Below are 21,846 nucleotides of genomic sequence, written 5' to 3' on the forward strand. Positions count from 1 at the left end.
TGTAATAAAGGGAAGAGGGATACCGGAGGGTTCACGACTTCGGCTAAAGAACCTAGTGGCAAAATGGAACATCAGACCAGGTACTTGGATTGACGGTACACTAATGGGAAGATTTGGGGATACAGTGGATGTGAAGAAGAAAAGGAGGATAAATATCCTGTGTGTGCAAGAGACAAGATGGAAAAGAAAGGGAACTAGAGAGATAGGAGTTCTATTACAGCTGTTCACGAGAGAGAAAATGGAACTGGGGTCATAATGGGTAATAACTAGAAGGGAAAAGTGGAAGAAATAAAGAGAATAAATGATGGGCTTTTAAAGATTCTAATGGTAATAGGGGATCAAATAGTAAATATAATTTCAGCCTATACCCCTCAGATGGGTTGCCAAAAATAAGAAAAATAATTATTTCGACAAAAGTTTGAGGCAGCTATTAGAACAGTGAAAGAGGAGATGCTAATCATAGTAGCATGTCAGAGAGAGAAAAAGAAAGGACGGATATGAGAGGGTCCAAAATGAAGATGGGGAATATATATTAGAGATGGGTCAGAGTTTTTAATTGGCATGTATGAGCACCTGGTTTCAGAAGTTGGATTAGCACATGATAACCTATGAAAGTGGAGTAGTGGAAACCAAATACATTATAGCCTGGTTAGGAGTTGACAAAAACAATGTGGTGAATTGTAAAGTGATTTTGGGGGAAGCATGTGTTAAACAACATACAATGTTATGGACAGATTTTTAGAATAGAGGTAAAAACCAAAGACGAGAAAGAAGAGATCTCGAATTAAGGTTTGGGATCTTAAAGGAGAAAAGGGTAAGTAATTTAGAAGGATTATAGAGAGAGAGAGAGAGAGAGAGAGAGAGAGAGAGAGAGAGAGAGAGAAGTTAATGATTGGATAGGTTAACGAAGTGGAAACTATCTGGGTAGGTATAAAAGAAATATGTATAAGGGAGACAGAAGAATTAGTGGGAAGAACCAGCGGATATGGTATGTTGAAAGGAGAAAAATGATGGTCGAACCGAGAGCTGCAAGAGTTGGTTAAAATAAAATCGAAGGCATTTATGAAGGACTGGAAAGTAAGGCATGCACAGGGTGCAGAGGAACGGGACAGAAAAGAGGACGAAGATTCTGGAGGGAAGTACTGTAGGTATAGGCATTGGGAGAGCAGTAGAGCAAGTAAATGAAAGGCTAAGAATAATGAAAAGAGAAAAGTATATCTATAAGATTTCAAACCTGAGGAAAAGGGAAAGACAGGATTTGGGGCAACTGGGATTTATCAAGAATAGAGATGGAATTATATTGCATAGGGATGAAGACATTATGATGATATGGAGAGAATATTTTTAACAACAATCAGAGATGGTGAGAATATTTTGAACAGCTATTAGGAGATGGAGAGAATATTTTGAACAACTATTAGGAGATGGAGAGAATATTTTGAACAGCTATTAGGAGATGGAGAGAATATTTTGAACAACTATTAGGAGATAATATTTTGAATAACTTTTAGGAGATGGAGAGAATATTTTGAACAACTATTAGGAGATGGAGAGAATATTTTGAATAACTATTAGGATATGGAGGGAATATTTTTAACAACTATTAGATGGAGAGAATATTTTGAACAACCATTAGGAGATGGAGAGACTAGCTATTAGGAGATGGAGAGACTAGCTATTAGGAGATGGAGAGAATATTTTGAACAAATATTAGGATATGGAGGGAATATTTTGAACAGCTATTAGGAGATGGAGAGAATATTTTGAACAACTAGTAGGAGATGGAGAGAGTATTTTGAACAACTAGTAGGAGATGGAGAGAATATTTTGAAAAGCTATTAGGAGAGATGAAGAGACTAGATATTAGGAGATGGAGAGAATACCTTGCTTGCTGTTTCCTTTTTTCTAATACAGTTTTCTTTTCTTTGCATTAGGCAAAGCCAAAGGTTTTCATTTCTCATGATCAGTCGAAATTACACTGTTTTATTGACGCACTCATGGCTGATGGCATTATTATTATTATTATTATTATTATTATTATTATTATTATTATTATTATTATTATTATTATTATTATTATTATTATTATTAGCTAAGCTAAAACCCTAGCTGGAAAAGCACGATGCTAAAAACCAATGGTTCCAACAAGGAAAAATAGTCAAGTGAAGAAAGGAAATAGATAAACTATAAGACAAGTAATGAACAATTAGAAATAAAATATTTTTAGGACAGTATCAACATTGAAATAAATCTTCCATATATAAATTATAGAATAGTGTGCGTGAATGTACCCTCAAGCAAGAGAATTCTACCCCAAGACAGTCGAAGACCATGTTGCAGAGGTAATGGCCCTATCCCAAGACTAGAAAACAATGGTTTCATTTTGGTGTGTCCTTCTCTTAGACTGCTTACCATAGCTAGAGTGTCTCTTCTACCCTCACGAAGAGGAAAGTAGCCACAGAACAATTATAGTGCAGTAGTTAAAGCCTTGAACGAAGAAGAATTGTTTGGTAATCTCAGTGTCGAAAGGTGTATAAGGGCACATGAGAATGTGGAAAAAAATAGACCAGACTATTCGTTGAATGTGTAGGCAAATGAAAAATTAGCCGTAACTAGATAGAGGGATCCAATGTGTACCAACCGTGTGTCACACAATTGTACATAATTCCTTTGTATATATTATGCTTGTATCTTCGCTCTTCCCTCGCACTAAAAAGAACCAGAATAAACATGTCTGCGTGTCGCCTATGTAACATTGTCATTTTCTCGAACATATAATTTCCTGTTGCCTTGAGGTTTTGTATATAAAGGAGAGTGTTCCATAATAGATTAACTCAGTTGATTGCATCCTGCCTTTGAGTTCACAGCCTTCTCTCGGCACCGTCACATTGGTGACCCCAGAAGTCGACTCGCTCCCACCACCTTCCACCCCCACCCCCCTCGCCCCCCATTGAAACTTTCGTCATTCCCCAGCGGAGAGGCGTTTGCCTGGTTTCAGCGCGCAGAAGTCCAGTTTCGCATCAAGGGCGTGACTCACTCAACCACCAAAGCAGATTATGTTCTCGCGGCGATACCCGAGGACACCTTCCCAGAAATATCCGACTGGCTTTGTGAGCAAGGAGACACCCCAATAACGTATGATGCCCTCAAAACATACCTTCTGCAGCAGTACTCGCCGTCGCCAGCTGCCCATATAGCAAAGCTTTTTCAGCTCTCGCAACAACCGTTGGGGGACCAAAGGGCTTCGCTTGCCCTCAGGGAAATGACCAGTATCGCTCGCCTTCAACCTGCCGCAGACGGCTCTCCTCGTGAGGTGAACCTACTTCGTGCCCTTTGGATACGCCGTTTACCTGGACCTATACGCGCTGCCATACCCGATGTCGATAGTTTACCCATAAAGGACTTGATGACCAAAGCCGATGCCCTTATGGACAGCCACTTCAAGACCTCCATCAACGTCTCCACCCCTGACGAAGAGGATGCCTATTCAACGTCAACCGAAGCCGACATGAATGCCGTAGGACATACACACCTACCCCGTGACGTGCTGAAGCGGCGACAAAGCCACCCACCACCCACCAATCGCTCGCGCCCCAACAAACGACTTCTACAGCCACTTACTACCTCCCATCCGCCGCAGTTTTGCTACTACCACTTCAGATTTGGGGCAACCGTGAAGAAATGTGCCGAGGATTGTCAGTGGCCAAAAAACGTGTAAGTAGGCCATTGCTCGTGGCGGTGGCCTCCCGTGCTTCTAATCTTTTCTTTTTACATGATGCAGGAACGGGTGTGCGATTTTTGGTAGACACAGGTGCTTGTCGTTCTCTCTTGCCAAGGAAACTCTTCAAGACACGACGTAGTCTGTCTACATCTGCCGACGTCCGCTTGGTAGCTGCCACCGGATCTGCGATACCCACCTACGGTTACGAGAACCTCACATTATCGTTCGGAAACGGTAAATTCAATTGGAAGTTTCTCGTTGTTGACGTCACATTGCTAGTCCTCGGTGCGGATTTCCTCTCTCATTTCCACCTTCTGGTCGATGTCGCCCACCGACGATTGGTCAACGCAGACTCGTACTTGTCGACACCTCTTCAACCTGCCCCCTCTAACCTCGCTCTCCACATCAGTGCACCCACAGACGCCTACGCCCACCTCCTCAGGTCGTACCCGGAAGTTTTCCATCCAGAACTTCGCCAAACGCCCACGGTTCCTGCCAAGCACGGCATTTATCACCATATCAAGACGACGGGACCCCTAGTCTTCGCAAAATTCAGACGTCTGGCACCGGAACGATTGGCAGCCGCCAAACAAACGTTCGCCGAAATGGAGGAAATGGGCCTTTGCCAAAAGGCCTCCAGCCCATGGTCGTCACCCTTACACATCGTTCTGAAGAAAGACAGCTCCCACCGTCCGTGCGGGGATTACAGGCACCTGAACATGCAAACAGAACCGGATCACTACCCCCTCCCAAACATTGCCGACGTGACCTCCTACCTGCACAAAGCGAAGGTTTTCTCTACGCTCGACCTCCTGAAGGGGTATTATCAGGTGCCTATGAACCCAGAAGACATCCCCAAGACTGCCATCACCACTCCGTTTGGTACATACACCTTCAATTACTTATGTTTTGACCTTCGCAATGCTGGGGCCACGTTTCAACGTCTCATGGATGGCATCTTAGGGGACCTCCCTTTCTGTGTATGTTATGTGGACGACATACTTGTGTTCTCCTCCTCAAAAGAGGAACACCTCCGTCACCTGCACATCGTGCTCGACCGCCTGCAACAAAACGGCCTTGTAGTCCGGTACGACAAGTGTACCTTTGGCGGCAATGAAGTGTCGTTCTTAGGGCACCGCATCACTCCTGAAGGAGTCCATCCCCTCCCTGAGAAGGTAGCAGCCGTTCAGAACTTCCCCGCGCCCTCGACCGTCAAAGCTCTGCAGGAATTCTTGGGCATGATCAACTATTATCACCGTTTTCTGGCAGCCATTGCCGCCACTCTTGCTCCCTTCTACGCCTCCCTCAAGGGCAAGCCAAAGGACCTGAAGTGGGGTCCCCTTCAAGAAGCAGCCTTCTGCAATGCAAAGAAGGCCCTATCAACTGCTGCGGCTCTCACTTTTCCTATCCCACATGCCCCTCTCCTTCTCTCCACCGATGCCAGCGACGTCGCTATTGGTGCAGTACTCAAGCAGGTGGTCAACGGCTCGCCCCGCCCATTGGCCTTCTTCAGCAGAAAACTGTCCAAGGCAGAATCGGGTTATTCTACCTTCGATCGAGAATTGCTGGCGGTGCACTTGGCTGTCCGTCACTTTCGCCATTTCTTAGAAGGTACGCCCTTCGTCATTCGCGCAGACCACATGCCTCTGGTGCACGCCTTTACTCGACAGTCTGATGCCTGGTCCGCCTGGCAACGCCGACATCTCTCCGCCGTGGCTGAATACAATTGCACCCTTCAATACGTCCCTGGGAAAATGAATCCCATTGCCGATGCCCTGTCAAGAAACACGTTGGCTGCCGTTCAACTGGGATTGGATTACAACGCCCTGGCTGAAGCCCAATGACAGGATCCAGAATATCAAGCATGTAGGACATCCTGCACGTCCCTCCGGTGGGAAGACTTCCCCTTCGAAGACTCTAACACCACCCTCCTCTGTGACGTCAGTACTGGCAGACCGCGACCTTGGATTCCTGCTCCCATGCGCCGACAGGTGTTTGATTTCATTCACGGCCTTTCACATCCCTCGTGCCGTTCTACTGCACAGCTGCTGAAGGCAAAGTTCATTTGGCACGGCATTTCTAAGGATGCTAAGGATTGGGTCCGCGCCTGTACTTCTTGCCAAACTTCCAAAGTACATCGACACATGGATTCAGGAGTGGGCACCTTTCCTCAACCTCAGCGTCATTTCGCACACATTCACGTCGATGTTGTAGGCCCCCTACCCACATCACAAGGATATCGTTACCTGTTTACCGTCATCGACCATTCAACCCGGTGGCCTGAAGCCATTCCCATGGAAACTGCAACGTCCGCCTCATGTACATCTGCCTTACTCTCTGGATGGATTTCAAGATTTGGTATCCCTGAGCATATTACTTCTGACAGGGGAACCACTTTCACCTCGCAATTGTGGACATCATTAGAGAATCTCCCGGGCATCACCCTACATCAGACAATGGCCTACAACCCCGCTGCCAATGGAAAAGTTGCACGTTTTCATCGCACCCTCAAAGCAGCTTTGATGTCCCGCTGCAAGGATTGCAACTGGTTTACTCAGCTTCCCTGGGTCCTCCTGGGACTAAGGACCACTCCTAAAGACGCCCTCGACGTCTCGGCAGCTGAAATGGTGTATGGCGACCCGTTGGTCGTCCCTGCCGAATTTTTTCCTTCTACAACCTCCTCTGACGATCTCCAGCGCATATGTCACATCGTGGGAAAATTTACTCCATGCCGCCAGACTTACAAGCCCCCAGCAAAGCATCACATACCAACAGACCTGCACTCTGCAACGCACGTCTTCCTGCGCAACGACACTACCAAGCCACCGCTAACGCCCCCTTACACGGGCCCTTTCCTTGTGATCCGACGCAGTCCGAAAGCATTCCTACTAAACATTCGTGGCAAAGAAGACTGGGTCTCCATTGATCGTCTAAAACCTGCTTATCTTCTGCCAGATGACCCGCCTACAGTTCGCCTCTCTAGATCAGGGCGCCCTATTTAACATGTACAGTATGTCATTTTTAGGGGGGGAGCCATGTACCAACCGTGTGTCACACAATTGTACATAATTCCTTTTGTATATATTATGCTTGTATCTTCGCTCTTCCCTCGCACTAAAAAGAACCAGAATAAACATGTCTGCGTGTCGCCTATGTAACATTGTCATTTTCTCGAACATGTAATTTCCTGTTGCCTTGAGGTTTTGTATATAAAGGAGAGTGTTCCATAATAAATTAACTCAGTTGATTGCATCCTGCCTTTGAGTTCACAACCTTCTCTCGGCACCGACACAAATGTATTACAGTCTAGCCAGTCAAAGAACCCAATAACTCAAGCGGTAGAGTAAAAAATCAACACGTAAAACTTACAGACTTTTAAATCCTTTATTCTTCATGATTAAACAGGTGCAACAATGAAGGAATAGTTATAAAAGTAATGATGATGATTTGTGAAGAAGAGGATGTAGACTACTTGCACGAATCGAACTATGAAACTGTTAAAAACATTGTTTTTAACACAAGGAAAGTTTTGAAAATAAAGTTATTACAGTAACATTTAGTTTTCATATGCATATCATGATATATATATATATATATATATATATATATTATTATTACTATTAAGCTATCTATAAACATTTCAGTTCTTTATGAATGCAGTTACTGATCATAGCTTTGAGCTAGTTACCCATCAACTCTTAACGCAGCCGTAATAAAGGAGTTACCCTTTAAATCTCTTTTCTGCTCACGAAGCCCCGCCCCAATCTGCACTCCTGTTTGGGAAAAAAAAGTTTCGCGCCCTGGCCAACCTACTACCTAACAACCTACTTCCATTGTTATTGATGATGAAAACTCTACCACAAAGTTAAAATCTAAATTTGAAGAAGAATCAGTATTAAAATTGACTTACTAGATGGATAGCAATCATTCTTTGCATTTCCTGTGTGATGGTGCAGTGAGAGCCTCTGTCTATGTTAGGTTCACTGACCTTGGAGATTGTGTCAGTTTTAATTACATTTGTCCTGATAAAAACAAATTAGGAATAATCAAAATATTATTGCGCGCGGGGCATCAAATTTGTAGCGATTGGAATCCTTTCATGATGAAATTGTAAGAATTAAACAAACACTAACAACTTTCCTATGTAAGTAATTGAGAACACTGTTAAGGCATTTCTTTAAATTCTCAATAAGATAAGCTTCTAAAAGTTTTTCAATTCGGACTTTTATGGGTCTTTTTATCTATTTTTTATTTACTTTTTATTACTGACAAATGTGTATTCAAATAATTGTTTACTGTTGATATCATATGGACGTTAAATATTTTATGTTCACGATAGATATGCGTATTTGGGAATTCTGAAAGTTACGTTTCACCCAGCATTTGCCAAATTTAATTTCATCCAGTGGTGTTTTCATATTCTTGACCTGGATGAAATTAAATTTCACTAATCCTTCCACGGACCAAATACACCCTTTTTCGAAAAAAACTGGAAACATCCCTTTGCTTTCATATATAAACTGTGTCTGTTCATTTCTTATCTCATTTTACAGTTATGCCACACCATGAAGAGGGCCAATGGGTATTGGCTGAAATATAGTGATTTATTTTTATTTCCTCTTTTCTTCTAATTAGCCTTTTTAAGTAACGTGATAAACAGTTCAATTATAGTTAGAAGAAATATATATATATATATATATATATATATATGGTAATTGTTTACAACACCACACTCTCCATTTACTCCAAATTAATGCAATCCTGCAGTTCTCATCTTCTTGCACAGTAATTAGGTGGTTATTTAAATTCTGGGAAAGCAATAATTAGCAAGATATGTTGAGGAACGGGAAAGGGTTATAAAAAGAAAATAGCTCGGTTTCCTCACTAAACGACTTGGAACTGACATGTCAACATAGTCAACCAAACAGGATTCGTGATGCCGGCGTACATAAACAGGAGTTCGTGATGCCAGCGTACATTTGATATACTGTATATTCAAAATATACTTAATTAGAAATGGAATAATTACTCAAAAAAGTCCTTAAAATATGCAATTTACAAATAGTGACACTTATGAGTAATCACTCAATTTTTGATTAAGTATATTTTAAATATACAGTATATCAAATGTACGCTGGCATCATAAACTTCTGTTTATGTACGGCTTGTAAGCTGGCATCACGAATTCTGTTTGGTTGACTATGTTGACATGTCAGTTCCAAGTCGTTTAGTGAGGAAACCAAGCTATTTTCTTTTTATAACCCCTTCCACCTTCCTCAACGTATCTTGCTAGTTATTGCTGCTCAGAATCTAAATAACCACCGAATTACTGTACAAGAAGATGAGAACTGCAGGATTGCATTAATTTAGAGTAAATGGAAATGGAGAGCGTGGTGTTGTAAACAATTACCAAATATATATATATATATATATATATATACATATATATATATATATATATACAGTATATATATATATATATATATGTATATACAGTGACACAAAAAAACGTCATTACCTAAGCTTGAATAACTTTTGAAATGAACTATCAATTCCTTTTATTTTTCAGATTTATCAAGAAAAATTAATGTTCTAAGAGTCTACCAAACTCGACCTTCGAGATTCCATGGACTACTAAGGAAAAGACATTTATAGTTGAGGCATATTTTCAGTTGAAGTCTATCCATGCAGCTCAATTGCAATTCAAAGAACGGTTCAGATGTCAAGAATTTCCTGTCCACTCAATGATCTATAGATGGGTCAACAAGTTCAGAAGCCATGGGACTGTGCATAACCTCAATTGTAAAGACACTAACAGACAATCACACTCTGGACGACCGAAATCATCAAGGACACCACACAACATTGCTGCAGTCAGAGACTCTGTTGTCCGCAGCCAAAGCAAGTCTGAGCAACAGCAAAGTCAGGAGCTTGGAATCAATCAGGAGTCCATACGGAGAATTTTAAACACAGATCTCTACCTGTATCCTTACAGGATACAGATTAAACACAAGCTTACACCTGATGACATGAGGAAGAGAGTGATCATGTACCAGTGGTTTTGCGACAAGATTGGCGCTGTGCCAGACTTCCTTGACAATGTCTGTTTTCGGACGAGGCACATTTTCTGTTGTCAGGTCACGTGAACTCGAAGAACAATATCTTCTGGGGTAGCAGACCCCCTGAGCACTGTCTGCAAAGGCCATTACACTCGGTAAAGTGCTCTGCCTGGGTTGCCATCTCCAAACATGGCATCATTGGACCATTCTGGTTCGAGGACGACAACAAGCGGTCTGTGACAATCAACACCGAGCGATATGTCCAGGTGCTTGGCAAGTTCTGGACAGAACTTGGTCGACGGAGAGGAGTTATCAGGGTCCTCCAGTGATTCCAGCAGGATGGTGCCTTCTTCCACACTTCAAACGAATCATTGGCATGGCTACAGCAGCGTTTCCTTGACCGACTGATCAGCCGCAGGTGTGACCCGGAGTGGTTGCCGCATTCACCAGACCTGAACCCCCCCAGATTTTTATCTCTGGGGATACCTTAAAGACAGGGTATATGGAAACAGCCCCCAGATTATCCCTGACCTGAAGGCAGCAATCACAGCAGCAATAAGAGTGATCCCAAGGGAGGAATGCGTGAGGGTCATCGAGAACTTTGCCCGCCGGATCCAAATGCGCCTGCAGTGCCGGGAGCTCATTAGGAGCACATTTTGGAGAGCCAGTGAAACAAAGAGTTTCTGTTGTACAGACTTGAAACTTTGGAAATGTCTGCTACACAGGCTTGACCTAAATGTAGCTAAAGTTTTGTGTCGATCTAAATAAAATTTTGGAAGTCATTCGTTTTTTGGTGATAAGCGTTTTTTTGTGTCACCCTGTATATATATATATATATATATATATATATATATATATATATATATATATGTATATATATATATATATATATATAGTGTTTTGTGTGTGTGTATGTATATATATATATATACTGTATATATATATATATATATATATATATATATATATATATATATATGTTGTGTGTGTGTAGTATATATATATATATATATATATATATATGTATATATATATATATATATATGTATATATATATATATATATATATATGTATATATATATATATATATATATATATATATATATATATATATATATACATATATATATATATATATATATATGTATATATATTTATATGTTATGTATATGTATATGTATGTGTGTGTATGTATATGTATATTTGTGTATATGTGTGCATGTGTGTGTATATATATTATTACGACTAGTGAATTCCGTAAATTCCTGAGATCCAAAACTCACCTGCTTATATTGCATGACTTGATACACAATATAAAAACTCTGAGCTCTGAGAATAGTATGCAACTCCCAGACAATAATATATATGAACACTGAATATCTAAAAGGTGTCTTTACTTTACACTTAAAACAAAACTGGGTGATTACTTTATTTTTAATGGGAACTATTCTTAAATCAACCTCTTACTTCGGTTCTTAGTCAAGGAATATGAGCAAAGCACTGAGAAAAGTATTTGAAATTGAAATAATACACAATTCACAAAAATAGATTTATTCTATGAAAAGTTAACAATTCAAAATTAACACCAAAATTAAATCACTCGAAATATTAAATCTGAACTAAACCTTAGACTAAGACAAAAAGAAAGACATTCTATAAGAATTATACAATCACTTGTTTTACTAGAAATCAATTTATGAAAATATTTTATTTTGACAATTAATGAATAAATGACACTTTAACACTTGTAGAAAATAAATCCGAATTACACATACATATACTTAACTGTTACTCTTATTTCCTTATGCTCACACAATGTTACCGAACGGTTAAGCAAAATAATTACACTTCACTGTTTAACCTAATTCAAAGGGCCAGTTACAAAATACTTTATATTATAAATTCACTTATATTAACACACTTCACTTGAATTAATACACAATAATATCACCAACATTTGAACAACTCTATACATGGTATACGTAGGAGAGAAATTGCTATTCACTTTTGAGAGGAGACACTAAGCACATAGTGACTGGATAGAGGCTGGCGGAAGCAAAAATCTTGTGGCGTGTCAGGCTGGATCTCTTCTGTCTCCTTTGCATTGCTAGGTCTTATATATATTAACTTGATTCACTCTAGAAATTTCTAGCATGGGTCTAGTGGCGTAAGGTTGCCGACTTAGCAATTTGAAGAAGGGATACTAACATTGCTTGTGAGGCAACCCTCTCTCAGCTAACTCCGGCCACATCCTCTCACAACATTAAAAAAAAAAAAAGAATAAACTTTGGCCTAGAATATTCATGTCTCTTTCAACCACGTGGAAACATGATGCAATTCCTAGCATGTGTGTCATACAGCATACCTTTGAACAAGTTTACATAAAACTTCGTAACAAAACTAAGTGAAATGAAAATCCAATTCTTTAAAATAACGTAAGTTTACATACAGGGGACTGAATGAAAATACAATTATGTAAATGGCGACAGTCTTATGTAATATACATACATTACTTAATACTACAAGAATAAAACTCACCTTACGAGCTGGCTATACATCTTTTAAATACAAAAATAAAATACAGGAATAAAATATTCTGCACTCATGAAGACCAGCTTTGTAAGAATTAATATATATATATATATATATATATACATGTGTGTGTGTGTGTGTGTGTATATATATATATATATATATATATGTATATGTATATAAATTTTCTTGACTCCTTATTATGAGAAAATTATTCAAAGCCATAAATGGTGAGACACTACAGGATTGCAAACACTGCCTTTTGTACTAGGTTCCATAGCGAAATAAAGCGAATAAACTATATCCTTTACTAATGAAATTCTGCATTTTTTCTAGAATAAGTATTTTCTATGGAATCCACCATTCAAATAATAAAACTTATCTAAGAAAACAAAGAGAGTAGCACTCAGTGTATGTTATTTGAGAAAATTAAAAAAAAAAATGTTTTGAAAGAATTTGTCATCAAAAATTTCTTCAAGTGAAGAACATCGCGAGTTGTTTGTTATTTGTTAAAAGAATTTTTTTACATAAAGGATTACAGTACATATTATTTATATTTTTCTTAAGAACTCAAGTGAATGCAAATACCTTTTAGCACTTTTTCTCCAAAGTATTGAAATCGTTTGATGAAAATATAATTATTATCTCTGTATACTGTACGTGTCATATGTAAACTTGTGTTCAAATGTATATTTATGTGATGGAGTATTAATGAGAATCTTACTTGAAATATGCTCTCTCTAGCAAATCTCTCATCATTTATTCCTTTTACTTCTTATTTGCCATATGATATATTTCATGTCACCCCTGACTATATTATGTATATTTAAATATATTTCTTTCGTCACGCTCAGCGGCAACCTAGACGTTATGACTTCTCGGTCTCACCCCGTCCCTCTGGTAGGGGAAGAGGGAATAGTCATGCCCTGGTGAGAGGGTGGACTGGAGAGGTGCTCTAGGAAACCAATCTCTCTCACAAATTGCCGAAGCAGCCGGATTGTAGATACTAAAATGGCAGGGGTGGAAATGGTTGAATATGTGTGTGCATATATGTCTAAATATTTAGCTGTCACTTTCAGCAGCTCGGGTAGACTAGTGCTTGAATATTATTTTCTTTAGTATAGTTAATTCATGCAAAAGCAATAGCCTTCTTAACACGCTTTTTTATGTATTTATTGTATAACAATTGATATTCCTAGTAAGATTTGGAAAATATAATTAACTTATATTCTTTACCTTTAACATTAAAAAGGGCTTCAAAATAATATTGTGAAAACAGTGACAAAATCAAATACATATCTCAACAATCTTTTATAATCTTGATAATATTAGCATCCTATTTGAGAGAGAGAGAGAGAGAGAGAGAGAGAGAGAGAGAGAGAGAGAGAGACTAAGTTGTCATGTTATAAAAAATGGACTTGAAATGAGTTCAATAAACCAATTTGTTGGTAAACAAAGGAATAGATGGAGTATAAATAAAGAAAATGTAGTAGTGATGTGTGTTGAATCTGCTATATCTTATGTAAAAATAAAACAATGTTGTAGAAAATGAGACACTGAGTATTAGAAAAACATTAGAAATGTAAACTCTTTAAAAGAAATGAACCAACATGACATGCAATGGTACTGCCATCTCTTGTCAAGATTTCTAACCACAATTTGCATTTCATTCTTTTACTTACAGTGTAATATGAATAACCTGGTAAAAAAAAAGTTATGGCAGGAAGAACACCAATACAGCCTCCTTGTTGCGTTACCTTAATGTCAATGTCTAAAGATACATTTCTTTTGATGGTAAACTGTTCTCCCAATTTATCTCATCAAATTTTTGTATTGTGATATTTTCTCCCTGTTATGGTAAAGTTATATTCCTTATTGATAATTCTCTATCTTTCTTCTGGTATTAAAACATTTGTCTCACTGATATGCTATAATTCTCACCAGCAAACTGACGATATTCCCCAAACCTGTTTGAAATTTTCCAAAAAGAATATAACTTATGCCACTCTGACCCTTGCACTAATTTGTGGCACGCATTGGCATGACTCGAGTCGTGCCAATGCGCAAACTTGTCATAAACTGGCGTGAAGTGTACGTAAACCCGTCGTGACATTGTGGCATGTCATGACGAGAATTTTTAAATGTTCAAAATTTTAGTCACGACAAAATTTCGCGACCGGGTCGTGAACTATGCGCAAACTGTGCAGGATGATGCGTGCCAGTGCGTGCCATGCCACGACTGTCACGAACTGCCACGAATAGTTCACGAACAACTCACGTCGAGTTCACGAGTAGTTGACGACACGTTCATGAATATGCGCGCGTCGCAGCGTGGCCGTGCCTTCCCAATGACATGGTCACGTGTACTTCACACATTGATGGCATGAGCAGTTCACGACTAGTTTACGCACTTCATGAACAGTTTGCGCATGGCACAAGCAGTTCACAATCAGTTCACGAACAGTTCACAAACAGTTCACGAGCAGTTCACGACTACTGCGCGACAGTGGCGCTCGCGTCGGTGTGGGGGTATATATTTGAGCTTCCTGGACACTGCTCGCCATTCCAGAGGTCGCCAGTGAAGAGACAACATGCCTAAAACCAAGCAGACAAAAGGAAGAGGGGGAATGCCAGAAGCCAACAGGCCAGAGGCAGAGACTGCTGATAGAGATAATTCTCCTCAGTCATCTATATCAAGTCTCGATATCGTGATCCTGGAGACACAGCAGGATCCAATCGAACGCCAGAGACAGCCATCCAGTGAGGACGAGGCTAACAGAAAGCAGAAGAAGCAGGTCCGGGTGTCCAAGAAAGAAATCCCTGAATACCGCTGGACAAAAGAGGCCGAGTTTAGGTTAGCCGACCTTGTGAAGGAGAACCCCCAGCTGTATGATAAGAAGCACAAGGAGTGGCTCAACGTGGCGGCCAAGAACAGCTGGTGGGACCGACTTGGAGAGCAACTGGAGCCTCCTGCCCACTTTGTGCCCAATGCAAGAAGCATTACGAGAACTTGAGAACCAAGGTGGGGAAGATTATGAAGAAGGAGAAGAAGAGTGGAGCTGGCCAGCCCCAAAGGAGTGCCCGTGACGACTAGATCATGGAGACCTGGAGTTTCCTGATACAACACATCGTCCGGGGAGAGACAGTCCCCAGTGAGCAGTTTGCTGTCCCAGAGTCAGCTGCAGTGACGGTCAGCGATGGAGACGATGATGAAGTGAGGTCCACAGGTTCCCCCAGCCAAGCATCTACCAGCATTATTATTATTATTATTATTATTATTATTATTATTATTATTATTATTATTATTATTATTATTATTATTATTATTATCATTTTTGTTTTATTATTATTATTATTATTATTATTATTAGTAGTAGTAGTAGTAGTAGTAGTAGTAGTAGTAGTAACTAAGCTACTACCCAAGTTGCAAAAGCAGAATGCTATAAGCCCAAGGGCTCCAACAGGGAAAAAATAGCTCAGTGAGGAAAGCAAATAAGGAAAAAGATAAACTACAAGAGAAGTAATGAACAATTAAAAGAAATTAAAAATAGTAACAACATTCAAAACAGATCTTTCATATATAAACTATAAATAGTTACTTATATTTGCCTGTTCAACATAAAAACGTTCGCTGCAAGTTTGAACTTTTGAAGTTTCACTGATTCAACTCCCCGATTAGGAAGTTCATTCCACAACTTGACCACATCTGGAATAAAACTTCTAGAATACTGTGATGGAGAAGGTAAGGCTATTAGAACTAAAGCCATCAGAGATTTCAGACCTCCGTCAATGAATATTGCCATCATTTTACTAAATTCTACGGGCATCGGCTCTCACTTTTCATATGCGGACTATACAGTGGATGGTGGAAAGTACAATGTTGTTCCAAAATCATGATCTTGATCCGTATCCCTTCCAAAATTTCATGGTTTCTTCTGATGCATAATATCTATTCATTGTTAAAGTTTGGTGAAAATCCAATGTATCAATTTGTTCTGACGTAATCTTTAAATTGTGAAAATTGCAAATCCGGATCTATAATCCTGATCCGGTACCGGATCATCTCCAAAAGTTTATGGGGTCGTCCATGACGTAAGATCTATATGTGGTGGGAATCTCGTCAAAATCTGTCGAGTAGTTTTGACGTAATCCTGTCCACAGACACGCAGACAAATGAATAAAAAAATCCGACTTGAAAATATAACCTTGTCGGAGGTAATTATCTGCATACCCAGTTTTATGGGTACTAGCCACCCATTGAGATACTACCACTAGAGAGTCATTGGGTCCTTCAGCAGGCCAGACAGTGCTACATTGGCTCCTTCTTTCTGGTTACGGCGCATTTTCCCTTTACCAACACATACACCGAATAGTCTGGCCTATTCTTTACATATTCTCCACTGTCCTCACACACCTGAAAACACTGCCAACCAATTCTTCTTCGTTCAGGGGATTAACCATTGCACTGTAATTGGTCAGTGGTTACTTTCCTGTTGGTAAGGGTAGAAGAGACTATTAAATTAAGGTAAGGTAATCAACTACTCTAGGAGAAGGGCACTCCAAAATCAAACCATTGTTCACTAGTCTTGAGCAGTGCTATAGCCTCTGTACCATGGTCTTCCACTGTCTTGAGGTAGAGTTCTCTTGCTTGAGGGTACACTCGGGCACACTATTCTATCTTGTTTCTCTTCTTCTTGTGGTTTTTATTTTTGTAAGTTTTTATAGTTTATTTATGAAAGAGTCATTTCATTGTTGTTTCTGTTCTTAAAATATTTTGTTTTAACATAATTACTTCTCTTGTAGTTTAATTATTTCCTTATTCCCTTTCCTCACTGGGCTATTTTCTGTGTTGGAGCCCTTGTGCTTATAGCATCTTGCTTTTCCACCTAGGATTGTAGCTTAGCAAGTTATAATAATAATAATAATAATAATAATAATAATAATAATAATAATAATAATAATAATAATGTGAACAGGATGTTACTGTCTGGGAATATCTGAATGCAGATGGTCAGAATCATAAAAAAAAAAAACTTATGCAAAATACATAACAAACTAATTGATCGACGGTGACAGATCTACAGTAGATCAGGAATACGAAATTTAATAGAGCGTAAGTTCCTATCCGACAAATTAAGATGGTAATAAGCAGTTGAAAGCCAGACAAGAAAACAATACTCGAAACATGGAAGGACGAAAAAATAAAAACTTTTCCAGAATAAATTGATACACGAATATCTTAGAAGATTCTCTCAATAAGACAATTTTCTCTCCAATTAAAGAGTCGACAACCAAGTGTGTTTCTCAAAAGTAAATTTTGCTAAAAAGAGTCATACCTAAAATCTTAAAAATCATGCAGAGTTAAAGAAACATTATCAATGCTGAGATCCGGATATTAAGGAGCCACTGTCTTCGACCTACTTACCATCATAATTTTAGCTTTGTTGATTCAACTTCATACCCCATAATTTGCACCGTGCACAGATTTTTGCTAAATCTCTTTTTTTAGAGATTCAGCAACCCCAGATCTACTTCCAGGAGATGGAACAGAGGCAAAGAGAGTAGCATCATTTACATATGCAACAAGTTTGTTTTCTAGGCCAAACTACATAGTTTATAATATGAAAAGTAATGGTCTAAGAACGCTACCATGAGAAACACACCAGTTATCACATTCCTATACTCACTATGGTGCCCATCAACAACTCTTTGGGATCTTTTACTTAAAAAATCAATAGTAGTGCTAAGAAAAAACCCACCCACTCCCAACTGTTTGAGTTTGAAAACAAGGGCCTCATGATTACCATGGTTAAGGGCAGCACTAAAATCAAGGTCAATCATACGAACTTCAACTGCGAGCGTTCATGGAGGTTCTAAATCCCTTGTCGCTCATTCTATAATACTGTCTGTGGACAAACAATTATATGTGTAGGTCCAAAGTGCTACAATTGGCAGAAACCACAAAGATCATTAGCATTAGTTACCTTTTATACCGACAGCATAGCTTAGTTTTATATTACAATTCCAAAGCCTGTCTGATATATCGAGAAACTTCTTTGGTTGGTAATCCTAATTTCCTTAATTCTAAAATATTCCTTCTACTTGTTAATTTTCCCAATTCTCGACAAATAAACAAATACTGTTTTATTATCTTGCTACACAACTCACAAGGCCTGTCATTTTCATTCACGCATTTTATATTTTTTTTTTTAAATAAAGCATACGGGACATCTGAAATTTAATTAACTTCATCTAAACTTTCTAGATTGAGATGATGATTGGACATAGTGTTGGTCTGATTGTCAGCATTTTTACTGTAGTGGTCAAGCAAATTTTAGTTTTTGAATGAATTTTAGCTTTTGAATGTTGTTTTAGACATCGTCCAGAAAGGAAAATTCGCCATATTTGAGTCAGGCCCGTATTTTTTTTTCTATTGAATATGGCGCAGTACAATGGAAAAGGGAAAATTTGTTGTGTATTAATGTGATATATATATATATATATATATATATATATATATATTATATATATATATATATACATATACATATATATATATATATATATATATATATATATATATATATATATATATATATATATATATATATATATGTATATATATTTAAGGATTCTATGTAAAATGGGTTAATTTTACAATGTTATGTTATTGTTAAAGAGGTACTGGAAAAGATGTGTACCATTCTCTGTATACGAAAAAAGCTATAAATTGCGTTTTTATATTTTCTATGATATCTGTTGTATGAAATCGTTGATAATGTTAGTGTTCAAGATTGTATTTCATGGTCAAATTTTGAATGTTTGAAGTAAATAAACGTGGTTGGTTATGTGTAAATAATTGAATAAAGTTGAAATAAATAAGTGTGTCTGATTATGGTCCCTTGACCCCAGTCCCCGGTAAAGTGTTCATTTCGCATCATCTTTATATTCTTATTGTTAAAATTTCAATTTGATTTCTGTCTCTTGACTGTATTTCCTTAGTTATTTGTATAGTAATGACAAACCTATGAAATGTATGCTCGAGATTTACTGCTGAGTTATTTTATATCTATGGATTTACATGTTATGTTTTGCTTCGGTGGAGGCAAAGTAATGTTCCTTTTTCATAATTACAAATCTAACGAGGAAAACATATTTTATTGAAAAGAAACGAAATAATATCCAGAATTTTCTAAAATAGAAATTATAGAATTATTTTATATTACTTATTTTGTGTATAAAGGTGAAAGTCTCCTTATTTTTTTGAGAAATAATACTTGTATGTATTTGAAGTTTCGGTTTGTAAACAGTGAGAACTATTTCCAATTGTCTTTGGTCGTGATTTTGTTAATACGAAATAATTACATACCGGTCAACTGATTAAGCTTCACTCACACGTTCTTAGATGCTGGTACAACATAGTTTCTTTAAACTGGTAATATTTCTGCACATCATTTTTAATTTATGTTTTGATTCATGTGTCAAATATTGACACTTCAAAGTCTAGACCAAAATCAAATGCCCCTGTGCTAACTATATGCATTATACCATTTAAAAGTGCCGTCATTGCACATTAATGTTTGATTTGTTGGCATTACCTAAAGGTCTTTGCAACGTCTATGCAGCCCCTAGATGCATTCATGTATTAGCTATCAAATAGACCCCTGTTCCTGTATCCTTTCTTCTATCATGCTGTACATCCTCTTGCCAGTAACTTTTCGTTTATATCGCAACTACTGGGTTTTCCCACTATTGTGTTTGAAGGCTGAATGACTTTCTAAGCCCCCGTCCAGGGTATTCGGGCCTATATTCATACAAGTTCTAGTCAAAGTCATGCAATCCTGATTTGGATGAACCAAACTCCTTGGTGCAGACTTATGGTTGTATGCATTAACAGGGAATATACATTTTACCCCCGGTTTTACTGTTAGTAGTTACGGTAAGGTACGGTATGTGTCCCACAAATGGGGTAACTTTTCTCCTTTTTTGTAAATGATGGTTAGGATTCGGAAAGAGCTGTCCAATATTAAAGGGTTTAGATTAGGTCTTTGGCCCACTCCTCCTGTACAAATAGGAAATTGGGGGAGCCTTTGTATATCAGCGGCCAGTTCCGCCTGCTGGACATCAATTAACCTAAACTTTCCCCCCTAACCTAACCTACAATCCATGTCCTTACCTACTTACCTAACAGGGGCTAACGCCCTCCTGCGAACCCCTTTATGCTGCCGTATTCTAAGTCAGCCGTCATCATACATACAGGTGGCTGCTATCATCATGCACCCCAAATGGGGATTTCCTTCTCATTTTCCACTTCTTCATAGCCGTGGCCATTGTACTGCAAAACACTATTCTTAATTAAGCATATTTACGTATATATTGGTCCTTTTAATTAACGTTATGTAATCTCACTTCTTTTTACTGAACCGTGGTTTGCTTTGCCTGCAATTTAACATTATTTCACTGCTTGTCTGTACTAGCAGGTGGTATGTGGTGTGCTGCACACACCAGCTGCGTGGGTGAGTATTTTATGTTATTTTAATTAGCTAAAGAATGTCACTTAGTTCAATTGATTTTTGTCATGCTGTGGTTCACTTTGCTCGTAATTTAACATTACTGTATTTCATTGCTCTTCTGTTCTGGCAAGTGGTACATAGATGTGCTGCACATGCAAACCACGTGGGCTAGTATTTTGGTATTATTTTTGTTATGTAATTAATCACTTAGTTCAGCTGGTTTTTGCTCAGCTGTGGCTCACCTCACTTGCAAACTAGTGTTATTTCAATGCTCTTCTGTTCTGGCAAGTGGTACATGAATATGCTGCACATACCAGCCACGTGGGCGAATGTTTTATTGTTATTTGTTCCGTAACTGGAACACAAACCACGCTATTTATTAGGGGTATTACTTTCAGCGAAGCTGAAATGATGAGCCATTAAAATTTAGCAAGGGTTAACTGCCCACACCGCTAGTTCGCGGGGGCTAGGGAGGGTAGCTTGCTACCACTCCCACTCACACACTGGTGATTTAGCTCACTGTACTTTTGGCTCTGATGAAGAGGGGTTGTTTCCGCTCTTCCTCCTCACCTATTCTGGACTGCCATTAATTTTGTCTTTTAGCTTACTTTTTCTTGTATATATATATATATATATATATATATATATATATATATATATATATATATATATGTATATATATTTATATATTTATATATATATATATATATATATATATATATATATATATATATATATATATATATATATATATATACAGTGAACCCTCGTTTATCGCGGTAGATAGGTTCCAGACGCGGGCGCGATAGGTGAAAATCCGCGAAGTATTGACACCATATTTACCTATTTATTTAACATGTATATTCGGACTTTTAAAACCTTCCCTTGTACGTAGTACTGTTAACAAACTACCCTTTAATGTACAGAACACTTAATGCATGTACTACAGTACCCTAAACTAAAACAGGCACAAATATTAAAGGCGATTTTATATCATGCGTTTCCTAAACACCTAAAAAG

General features: G+C 38.3%; 1 protein-coding gene across 1 annotated transcript in view; it reads left to right on the forward strand.

Annotated features, from left to right (window-relative positions):
* Positions 1 to 19,591: 19,591 nt before the first annotated feature.
* LOC137627426 (F-box/LRR-repeat protein 20-like) overlaps positions 19,592 to 21,846 on the forward strand; it is a 210,602-nt gene continuing 208,347 nt past the window's right edge. The window contains exon 1 of the mRNA XM_068358512.1: positions 19,592 to 19,748. The gene's annotated coding sequence lies outside the window, so the exon portion shown is untranslated. The remainder of the gene's footprint in view (positions 19,749 to 21,846) is intronic.

The sequence above is a fragment of the Palaemon carinicauda genome, chromosome 35 (genome assembly GCF_036898095.1).
Source record: "Palaemon carinicauda isolate YSFRI2023 chromosome 35, ASM3689809v2, whole genome shotgun sequence".
Taxonomy (NCBI): domain Eukaryota; kingdom Metazoa; phylum Arthropoda; class Malacostraca; order Decapoda; family Palaemonidae; genus Palaemon; species Palaemon carinicauda.